Source organism: Callorhinus ursinus, unplaced genomic scaffold, assembly GCF_003265705.2.
Source record: "Callorhinus ursinus isolate GAN/ISIS: 27379988/994484 unplaced genomic scaffold, GSC_fseal_2.0 scaffold9, whole genome shotgun sequence".
NCBI lineage: Eukaryota > Metazoa > Chordata > Mammalia > Carnivora > Otariidae > Callorhinus > Callorhinus ursinus.
Genome location: NW_027397071.1, coordinates 34,745,147 through 34,752,563, shown reverse-complemented (window position 1 = coordinate 34,752,563; position 7,417 = coordinate 34,745,147). Strand labels below are relative to the sequence as shown.

Genomic DNA, 7,417 nt, shown 5'->3' with positions numbered 1-7,417 from the left:
GATAGAAGACTTTGGAAGCAGTGAGAAAATTTTCTATCCACCTATGAGCCTGATGAGAAAAATTATAAAACTTCAATCCATTTTTATTCATATGTGAGGGATATACATTACTCTAAAGCATGATGCAGAAAACCGAAGTTAAATTAAAAGCAAGTTTGGAACCAATAGAAAACACAGGGCCCTGGTCAGGGTCATCTACAAATATACCTCATGGAGACAATTCTACAACACAGAACTCTAGGAAAACAAGTGTCATAGTAAATAAACTTATATTGACATTTTATAAACCATAAGAGGAATAAACCAGGCTTATTAAAGAAGCTTTGGGGGAAATGCTAAGAACATCAGAGAGAAAAAGGAAAGAAGAGAAAATATGAGATATTGAGAAAGGCAGTATTATGGTCACAATGTTTTTAAACCCAGTCAGCCCCATAAGAATGGGCCTTGGGCCTGGAATATTTCCTTACCAAGAGGTAAAGTGTTCTTACAGCTTGTGCTGGTCTTGTTGCCTTGTGTGGGAATCTCTTTCCCAATTTCAGACTCAACGTGGACTCCTTTGTTCTGCTTAAGCACGTGCGTCATATGGCACCTGGCCAGTCCCACTAATATATTTGTCCCCTGCACAGGGGATGTGGGGTTCTTCTGCTTTAGCACAAAAGGAGTGCATGCAGGCCAAGTGCCCTGCTTTGGCGGCCAGGAGTGATCTGCAGGCCCTAGGACTCACTGGCACACACTACTGAAACTAATCTCACTCTGCCTTTTCTGTGTGAGCAGAGCATTGTTCCATCCAGCGTTTGACTGATGTCTTCTCCTTGGTGACTCTGATACCAAGATGAGTGGGCAGAAGTGTTTAGACTCCTGATAATAGGTGAGAGATGCTGCTTGCTAAACATAAGACTGGTATAAAAAAGAAACAGAAACATTTAGCAAAGTACCAAAAAGAAAAGAAAAGAACCCCCCCAACACACACACAAATCCCTCTAGGAATAAATAACAGAATTACGTTTAGAATAATAGAATTGCATTTAAAAAATCAATACAATGGAGAAAAAGATTTTAAAGAATTAAAGAATTTAAATATAGATTTGAGGAAATCACCTGGAATGCAATGAGAAAAAAATAAAGAGGTACAAAATATAAAAGGTAAATTGAACATGATATATATAAGGGCAAGATCCTGCATGTTAATAGACATTTCAGGAGGACAAAGTGGAGACAATGATAAAGAGGCAGAGTCTTAAGTGATAACGGTAGCTATTTTCTCTTCAGAGTTAAAGGAATACATGAATTCTTAGGTCGAACAAGCCTATCAAGTCCTAATAAAATTAAAAAGATCAAAAATATTCCACTCTTTAATACATAGTGGTGAGCTTGCCAGATATCAGAAACTTTAAAAATCTACAAAAAGAAAGATTTCTTATAAAAAATACAGTAATTAGATTTATAGCAGACTTCATTTTAGAAAAAATAAATGTCTCTATCTCTCTCTCCCTAAAAGAATAAATAAAATCTTTTTTTAAAAAAGGGGGGAAGCACTTGAGTGGCTCAGTCGGTTGAGCGTTTGACTCCTGGTTTTGTCTCAGGTCATGATCTCAGGATCTTGAGATTGAGCCCCACACTGGGCTCTGCACTCGGCATGGAGTCTGCTTGTCCCTCTCCATCCCCCTCTGTCCCTCTGTGTGCTCTCTCTCTCTAAATGAATAATAAAACCTTAAAAAACAAGAAAAAAGAAATGTCAGAAATGGTAGATAATAACTTCAAAGTTCTGAGGTTAAAGAGATGTCCATTTCAAATGAACTATTCACAGACCATCCCTTAAAAAATTATCAAAGAGGGCGCCTGGGTGGCTCAGTTGGTTAAGCAACTGCCTTTGGCTCAGGTCATGATCCTGGAGTCCTGGGATCGAGTCCCGCATCAGGCTCCCTGCTCAGCAGGGAGTGTGCTTCTCCCTCTGACCCTCCCCCCCATGCTCTCTCTCTCTATCTCATTCTCTCTCTCAAATAAATAAATAAATAAATAAATCTTTAAAAAAATTATCAAGGAATTTCTATAGGAAGAAGGTAATTGTACTAAAAAAAAGGAAAAAAAAGAGTAGGTATCAGTAAGAATTAGTGATTAATTGGAAAATGCTAATATATTTAAGTAAAAATTAACTGAAAAATTTATGATGACTAATGGAGTGCTTAAAAACAATATCAAACTAAAATTAAATTACAGGGAAATAAAATGAGGAAAAGTAGATTTAAAGTGAGCTGATGTTCTTATATTATTCTAAAAGTAGTTTGGGTAGGGTGCCTGGGGGGCTCAGTCGTTAAGCGTCTGCCTTCAACTCAGGTCATGATCCGGGGTCCTGGTTTCGAGCCCTGCATCAGGCTCCCTGCTCAGCAGGAAGCCTGGTCTCCCTCTCCCACTCCCCCTGCTTGTGTTCCCTCTCTCGCTGTGTCTCCCTCTGTCAAAAAAAAAAAAAAAACAAATAAATAATCTTTAAAAGTAGTTTGGGGAAGGGCGCCTGGGTGGCTCAGTTGGTTAAGCGACTGCCTTCAGCTCAGGTCATGATCCTGGAGTCCCGGGATCGAGTCCCACATCGGGCTCCCTGCTCAGCAGGGAGTCTGCTTCTCCCTCTGACCCTCTTCCCTCTCGTGCTCTCTCTCATTCTCTCTCTCTCAAATAAATAAATAAAAATCTTTAAAAAAATAAATTAAAAAAAAGTAGTTTGGGGAAAATAAGGAGATTTTTTATTAAACCATTCATGTTAAAATGTATGGGTAACTCTAAATGCCTAAAAATGAAATGCAAAACTTCTAAAGTTGGATGGGAGTGGGGGAAATGAAAACTGGACCAATTCAACAAAAAAAGGAAAATAATTGGGGGGGGAGTTATCAAGAGATCAATAGTCACCATAGGTTAAAATTGGTATAACTACTCTAGAATGCATTGGAAATATCTAATAATGTTTGAAATATGCATAATGACCCAATACTTTATCTCCCTAGTTGCAGTATAGAAACTTTTGCACTGAGTACTAATAGACATAAAGAAGGATGTTTTTGTTTATTCCTGCATTGTTTGTTATAGAGAGAAACTAGAAACAATATAAATATCTATCTGGACCGAAATGGATAAAGTGTGATTTATTTGTATGTTAAAATATAGTACTGCAATTAAAATGAATAAACTCTACCTGGGAATGTAGACCTAAGTAGGATCTAAAAATATACTATTGAATTAGTCATACTTTTTTTGGTTTTTCACGCTGCCATAAAAGATTATCATAAACATAGTGGCTTAAACAAGATAAAATCATTATCTTATAGTTCTTTAGGTCAGGAATCAGACATAGGTCTCATCAGGCTAAGACAAACATGGTGTTAGGGCTGTCTTCCCTTCTGTAGACTCTAGGGGAGAATCTTTTAAAATATTCTGGCATTGGCAAAATTCACTTCCACGTAGTTGTAGAACTATCTTAAGAGTCAGTCTTTTGCCTTCTGTCATCCAATCTTTCTGACCAAAGCCAGGAAATGTTCTTTAATTTTAATGATTCATGTGATTACATTATTCCCACCTGAATAATTAAGAATAATCTCCTTATCTCAAAGTTCTTAACCTTAATGAGAACTGCAAAATCCCTTTTACTCTATCTATGTATTCACAGGTTCCAATGAATAGAGCATGGGCATATTGGAAGCCATTATTCTGCCTACAATATAATCCAACCACTGAACCTCAAAGGTTCACATACATCCCAAATATAATTATCCCCATTTTAACATATCCAATCCATTTCGGCATCATCTACAAATCCAATAATCTCAATTAAGTTTCATCATCTCAGAAGTCCAAAATCTCATCATATAACGTATTTATTTATTTATTTATTTATTTATTTATTTATTTATTTAGAGAGCACGCACATAGGTGGGAGGGGCAGAGGGAGATCGAGAATCCCAAGCAGGCTCCATTTGCAGAGACCGACGTGGAGCTCAGTCTCACAACCCCAAGATCATGACCTGAGCCGAAATCAAGAATCCGACACTCAACCTACAGAGCCACCCAGGCATCCCAATCACCTAAATCATCTAAACCAGGTATGGGTGAATCTCAGTATAATCCATCCTCCAGCACAATTTCTCTCCACCTGTGGACTTGCTAAACTAGAGAAGCATGCTATATGCCGACAAAATCCAATGGTAGAACAAGGATAGTGTAAGAGTTAATATATCAGTTTAAAATAGAGGAAAATAGAAGGAAAATGGAGACACTAATCTCATCCAATTTTGAAATTCAGTCACAGAAATTCCATTAGTTTTCAAGGCCTAGGAAGAATTCTCTCTCTCACCTTGCATCTCTGCCCTCTGGTTCAAGGCTCTGTTTTCTGAAGCATCCTTTTTTCATAAATGGTAGTAGGTCTTTGCAGCTGAATAGTTTTATCAACTTGTTTCTTGCCGTGAATATCTGGAGAATCAATACTTTCTTATTTATGTCTTTTCTTTCTCTTCTAGTCTAACACGCAGTGTTTCTGCTGATATAAAATTCTCATGAACATTTATAGATCTCGCATACATGTCACAAAGATTCACTCAATTAAACAAGAGAATTGTCCATGGATCTGTCCTAGATAATTCAGTATTGATAGCATTTGCAATAATGTTTAAAAACACATCAATGTTAGATAATATTCACGGGTAATAGACACACAGTGAAATAAAAATATGTATAAGAAGAATACACAGTGAATTCATAATAGGCTTCTATATGAAGAAGAAGATGGAATGAGAAATAGAAAAAGGGAATGGATTTTTAAAAGGTCTTTAGTTTTATGATTCTTTAGAAAAAAAATAACAACAAAAACAACCAGTGCTTCTATAGAAAACCATAAATGTTAGCCTTTGTTCATTCTTGATGGTAGATATCCAGGTGTTTGTTATATTAGTTTCTTTATTTTCTACAATTAGAAAAAATTATAACAACTAAACACATGAAAATAATTCTTCAGGGAGTTGTTCTGATAAATGGATTTTAGGTCAACATCCCTACAAACATTCTCAGTTGAACATTCAGCAGCTGAACAGTGGCTTTCTAGAGCAAGCCAAAGCCTCTAAAGATGCCATTTTGCAGAGACAGATGGGCAGATAGATACTGTCCAACATGTAGCATATGCTTCTCTGTGGAGTTCAGAAAATGCTTTCTAGGTGTCATTTTTACATAGTGTTAGTTACAGAAAGTAGACAATGGTCATTAATATCCCAAAATGCCGTCGTTTGTCTCATAAGAATTTGTGAGACTGCTCTAGTACTCTATTAAACTTTTGAAAAGCCAGATATACTAAACCTTGAAATTGCTCTTAATTAAGCTTAATTATTTATACTGTACTTGTTAATGTCATTTTAACTTTTTAAACCTAATAAATAAAACAAAACAATTCAATATCTACTAATGAAGGTGCCAAATATATAAGTCAGCTGCCTTTATGTCTTTTTATGAAAAATAGTTGATTTAAAGAAATCCCACATGTTGCTGTTTTCATCATGATACATACTCCTTACTGTTGGTGATACCAGGAGTACATGTTCATAGTCTCTATTACTTTTGTTTCAGAAAAGAGAAGTACCAAATATGGACAACCAGCAGTTTTCAGTTAAGGCAATGTCCCTCTTATTAACCCAAATCTGAGAGGAGTTGAAAACAGCATTTTCAGTGGACAGCACAATGGAGTTCTCATTTAGTTAGAAAGTAATGAAATCAAAGTCCCTACAAGTTGTTTTATAGCTATCAACTAACTGATGCTAAAATTTATATGGGGAGACAAAAGACCCGGAAATATTCGACACAATATTGAAGGAAAAGAACAAAGCTAGAGGACCCATGCGGCCTAACTTCAAGACTTGCTATGAAGCTCAAGTAATCAAGATGGTGGTATTAGAAAAAGAATAGGCAAACAGATCAATAAAACAGAATACAGAGTCCAGAAACAGACCCCCATAACTACAGTCAACTGATCCTTGACAAACAGCAAAGAGAACATAGTGAAGCAAAACTAGTTTTTTTCCAACAAACAGTTCTGAAAAAACTGACATTCACATGCAAAAAAAGAAAAAAATCTAAATACAGCTTATGTCCTTCACAAAAATTAACTTAGAATGGATGAGACTTAAATGGAAAATGCAAAACTGTAAAACTCCTGGAAGAAACATAGAAGAAATTCTAGATGACCATGGGTGTGGTGATGCCTTTTTATATGAAACATCAAAGACATGATACATGAAATAAATAATTGATAAGCTGGACTTCATTAAAATTAAAAACTTCCCTGCAAAAAATAATGTCAAAAGAATAAGACAAGCCACAGACAGGGAAGAAATATTTATAAAAGACACATCTGATAAAGGACTGTTATTCCAACTACACAAAGAACTCTTAACACTCATCATTAAGAAAACAAATAACCCAATTAAAAAGGGGGGGGCAAAGACCTTAGCAGACATCTCCAAAGATGACATAAGGATGGCAGATAAACATATGAAATGATTCTCCACTTCACTTGTCAATAACAAGATACCATTACACACCTATTAGAATGGCCCAAATCCTGGGGTGCCTGGATAGCTCAGTCGGTAAGCATCCGACTCTTGATTTCAGTTCAGGTCATGATCTCAGGGACTTGAGATCAAGCCCTGCATTGGGCTCTGTGCTCAGTGGGGAATCTGCTTAAGATTCTCTCTCTCCCTCTGCCCCTCCCCTGCTCATGTGTGTGCTCTCTTTCTCTCTCTCAAAATAAATAAATTAATTGATTTTAAAAAATGGCTAAAATCCAGTGCACTGACACCACCGAATCCTGGGGAAGATGTGGAGCAACAGGTACTCTCATTCATTGCACTTGGCATTGGGAATTCCCAAATGTCACAGCCACTTTGGAAAACAATTTGGTGGTTTCTTATAAAACTAAACATACTCTCATCATATAATCCAGCAATTGTACAACTTGGGATTTACCCAATGGTGTTGAAAACTTATGTCCACACAGAAACATGCACACGGATGATTATAGCAGCTTTATTTATGATTTCCAAAACTTGAAGGCAACCAAGACGTCCTTCAGAAGGTGAATGGAGAATGAAATGTGGTTCATCCAAACAGAATATTTTTCAGTTCTGAAAAGAAATAAGCTATCAAGCCATGAAAAGACATGAAAGAGCCTAAGTGCATATTACTAGGTAAAAAAAAAAAAGGCATCTGAAAAAGCTACAAACTGTATTATTCCAACTATATAACATTCTCAAAAAGACAGAACTATGGAGACAATAGAAAGATAAGTAGTTTCCACCAAGGGGAGTGGAGAGGAATAATAGAGAACAGAGGATTATTACTGCAGTGAGAGTACTTATTACTTCAGTGAGAGTACTTCTGTATCATACTATAA

The 7,417-nt window shown here is 36.4% G+C and overlaps 1 long non-coding RNA gene across 2 annotated transcripts in view; it reads right to left on the bottom strand.

The window, feature by feature from the left end:
- Positions 1–481: 481 nt before the first annotated feature.
- The window catches only part of LOC141373363 (uncharacterized), a 31,823-nt gene continuing 24,887 nt past the window's right edge, over positions 482–7,417 (bottom strand). The window contains exons 2-3 of one of the 2 annotated variants that reach the window (XR_012379267.1): positions 4,337–4,519; positions 482–885 (exon numbers count right to left, since the gene is read on the bottom strand). This is a non-coding gene — a long non-coding RNA (uncharacterized lncRNA). The remainder of the gene's footprint in view (positions 886–4,336; positions 4,520–7,417) is intronic. The other variant, XR_012379268.1, reaches the window with a different exon arrangement.